Here is a 16,816-nt window from a genome sequence, read left to right on the forward strand (position 1 = left end):
AAAAAAACAACCCCATCAAAAAGTGAGCAAAGCATATGTAGAGACACTTCTCAGAAGAAGATATTTATGCAGTCAACAAACATAAAAAAGAAACTCATCACTAGTCATTAGAGAAATGGAAATCAAAACCACATTCAGATACCATCTCACGCCAGTTAGAGTGGCGATCATTAAAAAATCAGGAGACAACAGATGCTAGAGAGGATGTGGAGAAATAGGAATGCTTTTACACCATTGGTGGAGTGTAAATTAGTTCAACCACTGAGGAAGACAGTATGGTGATTCCTCAAGGATCTAGAAATAGAAATATCATTTAACCCAGCAATCCTATTACTGGCTATATACCCAAAGGATTATAAAACATTCAGTTATAAAGACTCATGCACATGTATGTTTATTATGGCACTGTTTACAATAGCGAAGACTTGGAAGCAACCCAAATGCCCATCAATGATAGATTAGATAAAGAAAATGTGGCACATATATATCATGGAATACTCTACAGCCTTTAAAAAGGATGAGTTCATGTCCTTTGCAGGAACATGGATAAAGCTGGAAACCATCATTCTTAGCAAACTGACACAAGAACAGAAAATGAAACATCACATGTTCTCACTCATAGGTGGATGTTGAACAATGAGAACACATAGACACAGGGAGAGGAACATCACACATTGGGGTCTGTCAGGTGAGACCAGAGAAGTGATAGTGGGGGTGGGGGATTTGGGAGGGTTAACATTAGGAGAAATACCTAATGTAGATGACAGGGGGGATGGATGCAGTAAACCACCATGGCACATGTATACCTATAGAATAGGTCTGCATGTTCTGCAAAGGTAACCCAGAACTTAAAGCATAATAAAAAAAAGTACCCTGAAAAAAATAAAAATATAAAATAAAACTTTGGAGACCAGGGGCTGATGTTGTATATGGTTATATCTTTATATTTTTCTCCTTCCTCTTGTTTGTTGTCTCTTTCTGAAGTTCTACCTCTTTTTAGTATTCATACCTTTTCTCTTTTCCCTACTACTTCTTTGACATAATATTGGTGCTTTGAATATGTGGGGCTGTTTTCACTGTTTGGGATACAGTTGTTAAGTCAACATAATATATTGATAAGAACAAACCATTAGAGAGGCCACACAATGTTTTTTAATTTATACTATATAAAATGTTATCCAATGTGGAAAGGGACAGGAGGATTTCAAACTTTGAGTTGATAGAGATTATGACCTTGGCCAAAATTTGTGGCCTTCAAGTTTTAGATATTTGATTTCTACGCTATTCACAAATATATCTGTTAGGAGTGCTTTCAGCTGCAATTAACAGGATTCCTGATCAACAGTAGCTTAAATGCGGAGAGGTTTCATTTTCTTAGGTAACAAGGAGCCTTCAGGTAGCTAGATGCTGGCATTGGTTCTGCTGATTGCTGGAATCCTCAGGGATTCCAATCTCCCCCACTCCACCATCCCTAGTGTGTTTGTGTTTGACTAAAGGGCTTGCTACCTTATGGACATAGATGGTTGCTGACACTACAGAAACTGAATCTTTGTTCAAGGAAGAAAGATGTTCTCATCAGAACACCAAAGCTTTTTGATAACTCTGTCCCCTGGGAAGCCCCAGCCAGGAGAAATGTAGAAATGTGGGAAGATGTGTAATTAGCTTTTTAGTCTCTAAAGTGAAGGCTGTAAGAGAGGACACTACTGAGTTAGTGGGCAAATAATGATAGCCACAATGTGGTTCTCTAACAGCTGGTATAGGAGCTGACATATATGGAGGGCTTGTAGAATGTAAGATATACATGCATTTCACAGATAAAATTTCCTCTGATCCTCACAATTCCTTGATTTATGTCTACTATTATTATTCCCCCATCTTAGTTGAGAAAACTCTGTCTTAGAGATTCCAATTAATTTACCCAAATCACATGGGAATTCCCTTCTTGTGTTGTCCTATCTCCATCATGACCAAATAGCTACCCTCATTTGTAGATTTCCTTCCACATAATTTATACTTTTTTGGAAATACATGCTTAGTATTTTACTCCATAAAGGCAGAATGATGGAGAGGAAGGAATCAGGGTAACTTAGTTTCTGGCTTGAGAAATTCGGATAGTATGGCTCATTCCCTGAGAGAGGAAGAGTAGTTTTTGGCAGACATTATGTACATCCCATATAAGGTAGGTATCTATTGGTCATCCAAGTGGCTGATGGTAAGAGGTGTTTGGAGTATAGGAGAAATTTTGTAGAAATGACCTATGATGTCTATGAGAATGATGATCACAACCAAACCAGTATCACCTTCCTAAGACTTTGTTTTCTTAAGAAAGTAAGCAGAAGAGTTGTAGGGATGAGTAATGGACCCAAGTGGCTTCTTTTCTGTTCACCAGCACTGAGGGAGGAAGTTTCTGAGACATCCCCAGCCTGCCTGCTGATGTCCCTGATTATGTCCGCCTCCTTGCATGTGAATCTACTCTCCCTTGAGTGGTCTGGACCTATGACTTGCTTCTGATTAATAGGACAACAACCAAGGTGATGAGCTATCATTTCCACAATTAAGTTACAAGCATGTAACCTCTGTCTCATTAGCAGATTTTCTCTATTTGTCTTCTTGGCTTTCATGCTTTGGGGAAGAAAATAGCCATGTTCAAGAGCCCCATGTAGCAAGAAGAGGTTCGTGTGGCAAGGATCTTACGGTGGCTTCTGGCTAATAGCTAGCAAGGAACTGAGGCTCTCAGTCCAGCAGCCTTTGAAGAACAGAATTCTGCCAACAACCTGAGTGAGCTTGTAAGTGGATCCTTCCCCAGTTGAGTTTTCAGATGAGACCCTAGCTCTGGTCACCAATATGGTTATATCCTTGTGAAAGACCCTGAAGTCGGGGACCAGCTAAGCTGGTTTCCTGACCCACAGATGTGGAGATAATAAATGTGTGTTGTTGAAACCATTGCGCTCGTGGTAATTTATTAAATGGCAATAGATAACACATATAAACACCCAGAGTTTAGTTGGGGGAGCAGGAGATAGGCCCATGTGGCCATTAGCTGGGGTATATGCTTACCTAATTCAAGAGTCAAAGGAGAGCAGACTCTCTCTCTCTCAGAAATACAGAAGGGAGATCACTTATATTTGAAAATAAATTACCTTGTTGGCCAATTAAAACCAGAATGAAGAATCAAAGCATTTTATTCACTGGAGAAATGAGAAAACCCTGAGAGGAATGCAGTTATATTTAGAGCAGCCTCTGAGCAGCAGCAGCTGGTGTCTGAACAAGGCTGAGACTTCCTATGGGAGTGGTATATGAGCCTCCGGAGACAGATAAACATTAGACATAACCAAGCAGCAGAAGGCTGTCGATGGTGCTGAGGAAGCCAGAGAATCAAGGGGAATATCAAAGGAAGTTGTAGATTTTCCTCTATTGGAATCCATAAAGAATGAGGGATCTTGTAAAATGACTTTTAAAATAATTCAAAATAATGATCACAGTCATTCAATGTTCCTATTCTCTGAGCAATTTTCCTTCTTTCCTTTCTCCTCTCTGATCTTACATTCAGCATTGACACTTCTTACATGAATCTACTCAATCTTTCATAACAAAATACCACAGTCTAGGCATTTTGCAGACAAAAATTTACTTTCTTGCAGTTCTGGAGGTGAGAAGTCTAAGATCAAGGTGCCTCAAGGGAGATGTTCCAGTGAGGCCTGTCTTTTTGGCTTTCCAGAGGCCGCCTCCTAGCTGTTTCCTTGCATGGTCTTTTGCGTGTGTGTCTGTGTGTGTGTGTGTGTGTGTATAAAGAGAGCAGTCTCTGACATCTTTTCCCCTTCTTATAAGCGTACCAGTTCTACTGGGTTAAGGCCCCACCCTTATGACCCCATTTAGCATTAATTACCTACCTAAAGGCCCTGTCTCCACACACAGTCATATTGGGGGTTATGGCTTCAACCTATGAATTTGAGGTTGGAGGTGGATACAATTCAGTCTGTAGTATTTCCCAATCACTAAATGCCCATCAAATATAAGCTCAATCAGGGCAGGGACTGGGGTTGTCTCATGGAGCTATTACAGTGCCTGGCACAGGCATGTAGGAGGCTCTCAATAAACGTTTGTTGAATGAATGAATGAATGATGGCCTCTTCTTCTTTCTGATGCTCTGAAATTGAGGAAATCTATGAGAACAGATCAGGTAACTAGGCATTTTTTTTCATAAGAGGCAGAAGGCTTTTGTGTAGTGTTATAGAAAATCTTTTTCAGTTTTGTGATAAGATATATAAAGATGCTCAGTCGCTGCCACCAGCCCATGCACTGTATTCTCCCACTGCTCTGCTGCCCCACACCTCTGCTGGTCACAATTGAGGAAAAGATTGCCACGCTCATCATTCACAATGGCTCTGGCATGTGCAAAGTGACTTTTCTGTGGACAAAGCCCCCTGAGCCATGTTCCTTACATCTTTGGGTGCCCCTGACATGGCGTGATGGTGACCATGGGCCAGAAGGACTCCTACATGGGCAACAAGGCCCAGAGCAAGTGCAGCACCCTTATCCTGAAGTACCCCATTGAGCATGGCATTGTCACCAACTAGGACAACATGGAGAAGATCTGGCACCACACTTTCTACAATGAGCTGCGCATGGTCCTGGAGGAGCTTCTGGTGCTACTGACTGAAGCCCCCCTGGAGTCCAAGGCCAAAAGGGAGAAGATGACTCAGATCATATTTGAGACCTTCAACACCCCGGCCATGTACATGGCCATCCAGGTTGTGCTGACCCTTTACACCTCTGGGCACACCACTGGCATTGTCGTGGACCCTGGAGATGGGGTCACCCATACAGTGCCTGTCTATGAAGGCTACACCCTCCCTCACACCATCCCATATCTGGACCTGACTGGCCAGGATCTGACTGCCTACTTCATGAAGATCCTCACTGAGTATAGCTACAGCTTCACCATCATGGCCAACTGGGAGATCCTGCGTGACATCAAGGAGAAACTGTGCTATGTCACCCTGGACTTCTAGCAGGAGATGGCCACTATCACATCCTCCCCTTCCCTGGAGAAGAGCTACGAGCTGCCCAACAGTCAGGTCATCACCATCGGCAATGAGCAGTTCCGGCATCCGGAGGCGCTGTTCCAGCCTTCCTTCCTGGGCATGGAATCCTGTGACATCCACGAAACTACCTTCAACTCCATCATGAAGTGTGACATGGACATCCACAAAGACCTGTACACCAACACAGTACTGTCTGGGGGCACCACCACCTATCCTGGCATTGTGGACAGGATACGGAAGGAGATCACTGCCCTGGTGCCCAGCATCATGAAGTTCAAGATCATTGCGCCCCCAGAGCACAAGTACTGGGTGTGGATTGGCGGCTCCATCCTGGCCTTACCGTCCACCTTCCAGCAGATGTGGATTAGCAAGCAGGAATACAACAAGTCGGGCCCCTCCATCATCTCCCACAAATGCTTCTAAATGGGCTGTGAACAGATGCATAGCATTTGCTGCAAGGGTTAATTCAGAAGTATAAATTTTCCCCTGGCAAATGCATACACCTCCTCCTGCTAGCCTCACTATACTGGAATAAGCCTTCAAAAAGTAATTGTCCCTGAAGCTTGTATCTGATGTCAGCACTGGATAAGTTTTTGCCAATTTTGACCTTGTATTCAAGTTAACTGTTGCCCTTGGTATTTGTTTAATACCCTGTACATATGTTTGATTTCAACCCTTGGTACATGTGGCTTGGTCACTTCATGGCTAAGGTAAGAAGGTGCTTGTGGAAGACAAGTCTGTGGCTTGGTGAGTCTGCATGGCGAGCAGTCTCCGATCTGTGCAGGGTATTGATGTGTCAGGGCTGTGTGTGCTGGGATTTCTCTAGAGGCTGCAAGGATTCCTTAACCAGTTGTTTCTGTCCTGCCTGTGGACAGAAATGCACCGTGGGCTCTTATTTGCCTTGAATTGGAAGCAGTTTGCATTTATACCTGTAAATGTATTCATCCTTTTATGTAAGGGTTTTTTTTAATGTAATTCTCAATTCTTTAAAGAGATGACAACAGATTTTGGTTTTCTACTGTTATGTGAGAACATTAGGTCCCAGCAATACATTATTGTGTAAGGAAAAATAAAAGTGTTGACATTAAAAAAAAAGATGTATAAAGATAGGTAATCTGATTTACATTATTTAATAAATCATCTGATATATTCACCCATTTCTTGTATCAAGATTTACTGAGCATATAGTAGATATGCAGCATATGGTCAAGTGCGATGTGTGAAGCTAAGAAGGGTAAGACATCATCCTTATTCTCAGAGGATTTGCCAAGTGCTTGCTGAGGGATGTGGTCAACACAGGAAGCAGTTATGTAACCACACAATTATGTATAAAAGAATCACTAGAAAGGTCATACTTCCCTTCCTTGAGGACTAATAAGAGAATGCAGTCCTAAGTAAAACGGAACTGATACCTGCTAGGTAAAAGGCAAAGATTTCTTGATGGCAGAGTTGTTTCAGAATTGACAGAAGTAGCTCAGCTAAGCTTAAAACGAAAACGGAGTACTGTAAAACTCCACAATGAGGCACCTGAGATCACATGAAGTGGTCATTTGGTTATTGGCTCCCATCTTTTGCCAAGCTCCCATACACAAACAGAAGCAAGCTCAAATTTTTGTCTTCAAAGGTTCAGGAAAGAGAGAGGAGAAAAGGGCAAAGAAGGAAAGGCCCAGTGGGTAATGACAGGCAGTCTGTCCCCAGAATCAGAGAAGGGAAAGGTGAGTTTCCATGTTCTTAGAATCCCCCCAACCCAATCTTCCTGAATTGGGCCAACAACCACACAGAGATTCCTTGAATATTTGCTGCTGTCCTGGGAATCCCAGACAGCGGTAGGACTCAGAATTATCCCTATTGATACTTAAGCTGGAGAAGACAACCACCAGCACCAGTGGCATAAAATCATACCCTGACCTGCAGAACCCAAGGCTGGCTACGTGCTTGGACTTGCCCAGTCACTCCTTAATCTTGATCTTAGCAGTATGGGAGGCTGAGGTAGGTATAATGCTTGAGCCCAGGAATTCAAGACCAACCTGGGCAATATGGTGAAACCCTGTCTCTACAAAAAATACATGCATGTGCCTGTGGCCCCAGCTACTTGGGAGGCTGAGGTGGGAGGATCACCTGAGCCCAGAGAGGTCAAGGCTGCAGTGAGCCATGAGCATGCCACTGCACTCCAGCCTGTGAGACTGTGTCTCAAAATAATAAAAAGAAGTGACCCACATTTTACACATCTGCATTTTTATATCTCAGTTATTTTGTTAAGACTTTCCTTCAGTATTTACGACTGGTAGGTTAGCTACCTCTGGGCCTGAATAGATGCAATAAAGCCCTGTCTGAGCATAGGACACTGAGTCCTAGTCTTTCTCATGTTTCTTTCTGCCTGTGGATCTATGAATCAAGGATCCCAGTGCTATTTTCCACTGTACAATTTCAGAAACAAAGTATGGCAAGGAGAGCAAGGATCCCCGCTCACCTTACCTGAGCGTGCCACTCCTGGAAAGACCTGCCCACTGTTCCAGGAATAGAAACCATGTTCCACACAAACTGAGACTGTGTGCTATGCTGGAAATCGCTGTGCTGGTAACAGACACAGCAGGGCGAAGACTCATACAAGGACAGGAGTGAACGGCAATGCCTAAGCCCTCCTTTCAGTCTCCTGGATATTTCATTCTTTGTTTTATTTCTGCCAGGCTCTCTGGTGTAGGGTACTTAACTCTTGGCATTAGCTAGTTTCCTCTGATGTTAAATGAGTTCAAATACTACAACATGTGTGACAGTATTTTATAAACCCTGAGGCACGATGACATGTACAGGCTGGCTATAGCTGTGGCCACTCTACCCTTTCTTCTCCTCATCCAAGTGTGGGTGCAGTGTCGTGTTGAAAATTGTAGGCTCTGGGCTCAGACTACCTGACTTTGAAGCTTTAGGCTATTTATTTAACTTTTGCTCATTTAGGCTTCCTCGTCTTAAAAATGAAGGAATAGGCCGGGCACAGTGGCTCGAGCCTGTAGTCCCAGCACTTTGGGAGGCCAGGGCCAGTGGATCACCTGAGGTCAGGAGTTCAAGACCAGTTTGACCAACATGGTGAAACCCTGTCTCTACTAAAAATGCAAAAATTAGCTGGGCATGGTGGTGCATACCCATAATCCCAGCTACCTGGGAGGCTGAGGCAGGAGAATCGCCCGAACCCAGGAAGTGGAGGTTGTAGTGAGCCAAGATCGTGCCATTGCACTCCAGGCTATGCAACAAAAGTGAAACTCCATCTCGGGGGGAAAAAAGGAATAATAATAAGAATCAACATTATGAGATGGTATTGAGGTTTAATTGAGGAAAAATTCATGTAAGGGACAGCATGGGGAACAGAACATTGAATAAAAATATTAGTTGATATTCCTTAAGTGAACAGAGCTAGATGTTAACTTTTCTCTGGTTTCTTTTCTTCTATGCTAGCTTTTCAACATGTTGTTTCGGCACCACCAGGAGATAGCAGCTAAGGGCCTGAATGAGGGCTATCTAAGGATTACGAGTTATAACAAAACAACAAAATAGATAATATATTTCCTCAGGCTAGGGTAGATTACTGTTATATAGGATGTCACGTGTAAGGCCTTGAGAAAAGTACAGGTTGTTACAAAACTTTCTCCCAGCACTGTTACCATTTATGGGAAACTGATAGAGATTTAACATCTACATTGCTTATCTCATCTCTGACACATTTCTTACTGTGACACATCCCATTGAGAGAAAGAAGAACTGCAAGTCCCTTTTCAGAAATTGTGTAATTCTGCAGAGATGAGAGGGTATGAATGAGTGTGAAGTAGAAAGTTTCTTTCTAGAGGACTCTGAGTCCTCAGGCAGTCTAGGAGATAATCAATGATATTTCTGGTGAAGAAAATGACTATGAAAGAAAGTCATTTATATTTCTGGCTGCACATGGTCAATTAAAATCATGGTTTATTTTTACTCTCTTCAAAATCTTATTAGAAAAAGAAAGAATATTATAAGCCTGCAAGGACAGGAAGAGTAGCAATAACATTTTGGAAGCTAGAACCTTGAAGAAAGTTTGTTGCTTACTTCACAGATTAGAGAAAGCTGAAATCTAAGCGTGTTTCTTTGCATCAGCCTCCTAAGAAGGCAACTCAGGGAGATGATGCAAAGAAACTCAGTAATTTTAGGTACCAGGTACCTATGAAAGTGGGGTGAAGGTAGGACTGAAAATAGATTGTTTGAGACCAGGTATGGTGGCTCATGCCTGTAATCCCAGCACTTTGGGAGGCTGAGGTGGGCAGATCATCTGAGGTCAGGGGTTCGAGACTAACCTGGCCAACATGATGAAACCCTGTCTCTACTAAAAATACAAAAATTAGCTGAGCATGGTGGCAGGTACCTGTAATCCCAGCTGCTTGAGAGGCTGAGGCAGGAGAATCACTTGAACCTGGAAGATGGAATTTGCAGTGAGCTGAGTTTGCCATTGCACTCCAACCTGGATGATGAGTGAAATGCCATCTCAAAAAAAAAAAAAAAACAAAATAGAATGTTTGAAATATATAAGAGGTAACTAGAATCCTAGATTACCCTCCTACCCTCTTTCCACCTGAGAAGATAACTAGAGGTCAGGTTACCTGGAGAGACCAAACTAGGAAGAACTGGGTACCAGGGATGCCAGCTACAGCTGAGGTGGGTATGAGATTGTAATGAAGACACTCTACATCCTGGGTGGCTCCCTCTTCTGTAAGCTCCTAGAATATTGGCCACTAGACTTAAACTCTCCAGGAAGGATATTGCATGACTCCTTTCTGAATCAACTGATTAGCCAAAAAGAAAAGCTATAAACATAGAGAGATAGATGTCCCACAATGAGACAGTATAACTAGATCAACTTACAGTGAAATTCACAGTCAACAAGCTCCACTCAAAATCACACAATCCAATCACATTTTCAGTGTTTCCAATAAAATATACACAAAGAATCAAGAACCATAAGACATTTGAGGAAAGCCTCTAAACAAGTTTTTTCTTTATTTTCTCTTTGTCTTTTTTTAAAATTATACTTTAAGTTCTGGGATGCATGTGTAGAGTGTGCAGGTTTGTTACATAGGTATACAAGTGCCATGGTAGTTTGCTGCATCCATCACCCTGTCATCTACATTAGGTATTTCTCCTAGTGCTATCCCTCTCCTATCCCCTCATACCCTGATATCCTTCCCTTAGCCCCCTCCCACCAACAGGCCCCAGTGTGTGTTCTTCCTCTTCCTGTGTCCATGTGTTCTCATTGTTCAATACCACTTATGACTGAGAACATGCAGTGTTTGGTTTTCTGTTCTTGTGTCAGTTTGCTGAGAATGATGGTTTCCAGCTTAATCCATGTCCTGCAAAGGACATGAACTCATCCTTTTTTATGGCTACATGGTATTCCATGGTGTATATGTGCTACATTTTCTTTATCCAGTCTATCACTGATGGGCATTTGGGTTGGTTCCAAGTCTTTGCTATTGTGAACAGTGCTGCCATAACATACTTGTGCATGTGTCTTTATAATAGAATGATTTATAATCCTTTGGGTATATACTAGAATAATTTATAATCCTTTGGGTATATACCCCGTGATGGGATTGCTGGGTCAAATGGTATTTCTAGTTCTAGATCCTTGAGGAATCACCACACTGTCTTCCACAATGGTTGAACTAATTTACATTCCCATCAACAGTATAAAAGTGTTCCTGTTTCTCCACATCCTCCCAGCATCTGTTGTCTCCTGATTTTTTAATGATCACCATTCTAACTGGCATGAGATGATATCTCGATGTGGCTTTGATTTGCATTTCTCTAATGACCAGTGAAGATGAGCTTTTTATCATATGTTTTTTGGCTGCATAAATGTCTTCTTTTGAAAGTGTCTGTTCATATCCTTGGCCCACTTTTTGATGGAGTTGTTTGCTTTTTTTTGGAAATTTGTTTAAGTTCTTTGTAGATTCTGGATATTAGCCCTTCGTCAGATGGGTAGATTGCAAAAATTTGTTTCCCATTCTGTTGGTTGCTGATTCAATCCAATGATAGTTTCTTTTGCTGCGCAGAAGCTCTTTAGTTTGATTAGATCCCATTTGATTATTTTGGCTTTTCTTGCCATTGCTTTTGGTGTCTTAGTCATGAAGTCCTTGCCTATGCCTATGTCCTGAGTGGTATTGCCTAGGTTTTCTTCTGGGGTTTTTATGGTATTAGGCCTCATGGTTAAATCTTTAATCCATCTACAGTTAATTTTTGCATAAGATGTAAGGAATGGATCCAGTTTTAGCTTTCTACATACAGCTAGCCAGTTTTCCCATCACCATTTATTAAATAGGGAATTCTTTCCCCATTGCTTGTTTTTGTCAGGTTTGTCAAAGATCAGATGGTTGTAGATGTGTGGCTTTATTTCTGAGACCTCCATTCTGTTCCATTGCTTTATATCTCTGTTTTGGTACCAGTTCCATGATGTTTTCATTACTGTAGCATTGTAGTATAGTTTGAAGTCAGGTAATATGATGCCTCAGCTTTTTTTTTTTTTTTCCTTAGGATTGTCTTGGCTATGTGGCTATGTGGGCTCTTTTTTGGTTCCATATGAAATTTAAGCTGGTTTGTTCCAATTCTGTGAAGAAAGACAATGATAGCTTGATGGGGAAAGCATTGAATCTATAAATCACTTTGGGCAGTATGGCCATTTTCACGAATTGATTCTTCCTAACCATGAACATAGAATATTTTTCCATCTGTTTGTGTCTTCTCTTATTTCCTTGAGCAGTGGTTTGTAGTTCTCCTTGAAGAGTTCCTTCACAACCCTTGTTAGTTGTATTCCTATGTATTTTATTCTCTTTGCAGCAATTGTGAATTGGAATTCACTCATGGATTCCATATCTATTATATATATATATATACACACACACACACACACACACACACACATATGTGTGTGTGTGTGTATGTATATTTTATGACTTTCTGTGTAATTTCCAAGAGATTTCTGGGGATGAGATAAACATACGTGCTTCATCTACCATTTTAAACAGAAACTCATGGACAGCAGATTTTGCCCTTCCCCCATATTTACATATACTGAGTTGCTGATTAAGGCTTTCAAACTTCTATTATATTAACTCTTCTCCAAACTATTCTCTTTCTCCTTGTGCATTTACATTTTTAAAACAAATAGTGACCAGGCATGGTGGCTCATGCCTGTAATCCCAGCACTTTTGGAGACGAAGGCAGGAGGATCACTTGAGGCCTGGAGTTACCTAGCCTGGGAAGCACAGCAAGACCCCATCTTTACAAATAAAATACAAAAAATTGGCTGGGTGTGGTGGTGCACACTGTAGTACCAGCTACCTTGGTGGGGCTGAAGTGGGAGAATCCCTTGGACCTAGGAGGTTGAGGCTTCAGTGAGCTGTGATCATATCACTGGATTCCAGCCTGAGTGACAAAGTGAGGCCCTGTTTCAAAAAAAATTAAATATAGGACTTTACATATATGTCTATTACATTTTCTTTATTTTTCATTTGGCCACCCAGTGGAGAGTGAAGGAACCCCACTTAAGCTTGTTTGAGGAAGAGGAAAGTCTGTTGCTGCATGCATCTGAAAAGCCCAGGAGATATGAGCATCAGACATAATTTGATCCAGGTGCTCAAATAATGACATTAAACTCACTTCCTATCCCCTTTTTTTCCTTTCAGCCTTTCAGCTCTTCTTTTCTCCTGATTGCCTTCATTCTCAGGGAAAGATTATACACATGGTAGCTTCTGGCACTCAAACCTGTTGAGACCATCCTGTTACTTCCCAGTAATTCTGGGAGTGGCTGCTTCTCAGAACACTGGTGTGCTCCTGGGATAATTACCTTTCTGGAAGTCACATTGCAGCTTATTTAGAAGCACTTTTAATAGAGACCAGTGGAATGACTCTGGGTAGAACTTTATCAGAACCTGGAGCATAGCAGTAATACCTGGGGATTCTATTAAAAACAGCAAGAACAGCACAGTAGGTAAGAATGAACTGTGGACAGGAACAGAGGCAGTTCAGGAAATGAATTGCTGGGGGAAGGTAAATTATATACTTTGAGCACTTTTGCTTTTTGATGGGCATTTCATACACAGAGGCAGTTAAAAGTATGTGCTCTGCAATCATAGCCCTGCCAGGGATATATTAGGCCCTTGATCTTGAGTGCTTCTTAAAGTACTGGGAATCAAGGGAGAATGTTGTTAAAAGGCAAATTCTGTTTCAGTAGGTCAGAGGTGGCGCTTGAGACTCTGTATCACTAACCAGCTCCCTGGGGATGCAGATGCAGATGTTGCAGTGCCTAGAATATACTTTCAGTACCAAGGACTTAACTTTTCTTGGCTTTAGTTGGCTCACATATAAAATGTGGGTATCAGTACTTTTGTCATAATATCATGGAGAGAATTAGAATGTAAAGAAATTACAAGAGCTCTTGACACAGTGTAAGCACTCAAATGTTGACTATTATTTCTGAAGAATGGGAAGAATGAAGGTGCCTTCATGGAGACTGAGGGTACAAACGGCAGGTTCTCAGTGTGAGGCCTGATGCATAAAGAGCTTTGGGTGAGGATTTCCTATCTACTCAGCATTTGATGCTGTTTCTCATTCAATCCCTCTGAGCTCTGTGAGACAGGTACTATCATCCTTTACATCTGAAAGATGTGCAAACCAAAACTTAGGTTTAAAAAGCTTGTCCAAGACCACAAGTTTACTAAGCAATGGAGCTGGGGTTTAAGCCCAGGTCCTGTGGCAGCAAAACTTGTGAATGTAGCCATTAACTGGCTCTCCAATAATAATTGTTACTGCTTTATCTTATTACGTCCTCATGATAAAGGTAAATTCTTACGCCCATTTTACAGTAGAGGAAACTGAGTTGTAGGGACTTTAGTAACTTGTCTAAAGTCACACACACAGTCCCCATCCCTTTCTCATATACAAGGTTGACAGGAAGTGGTGACATCTTTTGAGACGGGCTGAGGAGGCACATGGGCCAGAATTTGGGTTCTGCCTTCCCTGTTATAGACCTGTGTTTTTCATGAAGTCCCCTGACAACAGCCGAACAGGCATCCATTGTCCTCCTCATACTACAGGGATAGTTGGGAGAAGCCTCCTTTATCCACTGAGGAACTTTGTGCCAAGTTACCTACATGTCTACCCTACCTATCCCCCACCTAAACTCAGCAGGACAACACAAAGAAAGCATGAAGAACTTTTCTGTGCTGCTTTTGAAAAAGCTGCTAACCCCTAGCATAACCAATCCATATGAAGAATGAAACAGCAATGATTGATGAAAAAGAGTTTTACAACTCCAGAGTGCTCAAAGTGATGTAAGAAGGCGATTGAGGATGATGTATGTGTTAGACTTTTTTCTCCAGGACCCAGACTCCGAATGGGAGATGTACATGCAGGAAGTTAAACTGGGAGACTTTAGAGTCCTCACCTGTTGGGGATAAAGGCAGTAAGTTAGAGCAGAGTTTAACTAAGATACCAGCCTTAGCCTATGGCACAGGGATAGCTCTGGAGCTGGAGTGGTTCAAGGGAAGGCCTTGCTTGATTAGTCACTGGATGCAGGCTGTCCCTGAGGAGGGTGAGACCTTGGGTGTGGAGCATCTCTCTAGCTGAATGCAATGCCTGGCCACTCACTCCGAAGTGGGGAGCTGGGACTCACTACAGCATCCACAACAGTACATCTGATGGATTATCAAGGCATTGAACTTGGCAACTTTGTAGGGAAACTATAAATCTTGTTTTAAGAATAACATACCCCACTGACAAATCCAAAGACTGTTTAGGGAACAGTAATGATTTTCCTAATGTTGGCAACTGATCAAGGAGGCCCTGTAGTCCTGCCCAACCCTAAAAGTTTTCTGACTCAATTATTAGGTAAGAATGGAAAATAACACAAAAGAACCAAGGAGCTATTGTGAGTCAAATTTTTAGCACAAAGTGTTTCATCCATTTCTGCCTATTTTGGGTTTCCTATTTCCACCCTATGCTAAATGTGCTTGCGTACACATACACATGACTAACCTTAAACATGGCTTCCTTTCAGAGACATAAAAAGCTCATGAATCAACTCCAATAACATTCCCCCAGACTTTCTTTGAAAGGTGCAGATGAATGAGCTTGACAGAAAACTTTTTTGCTTGAAATTTTCCCTTTCCCTTTGGATAAATTTAAGGGGAAACGCTGCCAAATGTTCAATGACGCTCAGCATGGTGGCTTCTGGCAGGGACACTCTGTACCAGCAGCTAAATGAATGTTTCCCTGAATCACTGACTTATCATCCTTTATCACCTGCTCTGTTTCCCACCTTTCTGAACTGAGGCTTTCTAGGGGAAAAATCAACTTCAGAACAGCAACAAGACACTATATATTGATATTGGATACTGAGAATTCATTTGGTGTTAATACATAAGATTTCAGTGAGGAGCATGAAGCTACTGAAAGCTATAAATGGGTAAGAGGGGTCAAGTTCGTCGCTACAGAGTATCTGGACATTTTAGGCTGTGGGTTTGTGTTAGGAAACTTCTTGTTTGTGTTAGGATTCACCATGTAGTCTATGGCCATACCACCCTGAACGCACCCAATCTTGTCTGATCTCAGAAGCTAAGCAGGGTTGGGCCTGGTTAGTACTTGGATGGGAGACTGCCTGGGAATACCGAGTGCTGTGGGCAAAAAAAAAAAAAAAAAAAAAAAAAAAAAAAAAAAAAGCTGGGAGGGGGGAGGTATTTACCAGACAAATTGGGTCATATAATTCCCTTGTGGAAAACCCTTAAAATGAATCACAAGCCCCCTCGCCTGATCTGTTAATAATAGGTTCTACTGAGCATGGGCCCTGCCTGCTTTCCAACCTCATCCTAAACTGTGCTTACCCTCATTCCCTGTGCCTCAGTCACACCAGCAACATCCGACATGATGAGACAAGGCCTTTCCAGAGTCATGGCCTTCAAGCCTTGCTGCCTGGAACACTCTTCTAGCAGCACTTCTGTAGCCAGTGCCTCCAGGTCAGCTTAAATGTCACCTCTTTAGATGGCCCTTCCCCGACTATGATCCTCCACTTTTATTCTCTATTCTCATAGGTTACTTTTGGTTTTCTTCTCTGTATTCACCTATGAGAATCTGTGGCCATTATATACTTATTTCTTACCTCTTTTCCATGCTAGACTCCACTCCCTGAAATGGCAGAGACAAAAGCTACCTTTTTCACCACAGAAAACCCAGTGTCAGGCACACAGTTTGTTACTTGAATGAACTGTGTTTCACCTGACACCTAAGTCCTGTGCTCTCTCTTTGAAAAAGTCATACTTATTTACAGATTTTAAACGAAGGCTTCGAATATATGGAAATATCTCACAGACATAAGATGGGAGACTTATGTTTTCAGTATGAGGACGTTCTAAACCCCCATCACAACTAAAGTCACAACTTTTCTGTTCTCAGAGAGAACAGCTTTTGTTTTAGTTGAGGTGTAACTGACTGTAGTATATGACACATATTTTAATAAATTTTACATGTGTATACATCCATATGGAGATCCCAGATCGAGATGTAGAATATTTATGGCACCCCGAAGGCTTCCACACGAGAGGGTTTCTCTCAGTCAGTACCTTCCAAAAGGTGGCCACCGTAGTGTGACAAGTCCCCCACCAGGTTACCAAAGGTTGTAAGTCTGCTGCCTGATCTTGGAAGGCCAGGCAGTGAGCCAAGACCCTGGTGCAGAGCTGAGGAACAGGTGTCCCTGAGAACCC

General features: G+C 42.0%; 2 pseudogenes; both read left to right on the forward strand.

The window, feature by feature from the left end:
* The first annotated feature begins 731 nt into the window (after positions 1-731).
* On the forward strand, positions 732-6,120 carry LOC100408375 (actin, cytoplasmic 1 pseudogene; annotated as a pseudogene).
* Positions 6,121-15,623: 9,503 nt separating this feature from the next.
* LOC118153415 (5S ribosomal RNA) lies at positions 15,624-15,742 on the forward strand (annotated as a pseudogene).
* Positions 15,743-16,816: the final 1,074 nt, after the last annotated feature.

This window comes from Callithrix jacchus, chromosome 4 (genome assembly GCF_049354715.1).
Source record: "Callithrix jacchus isolate 240 chromosome 4, calJac240_pri, whole genome shotgun sequence".
Lineage (NCBI taxonomy): Eukaryota > Metazoa > Chordata > Mammalia > Primates > Cebidae > Callithrix > Callithrix jacchus.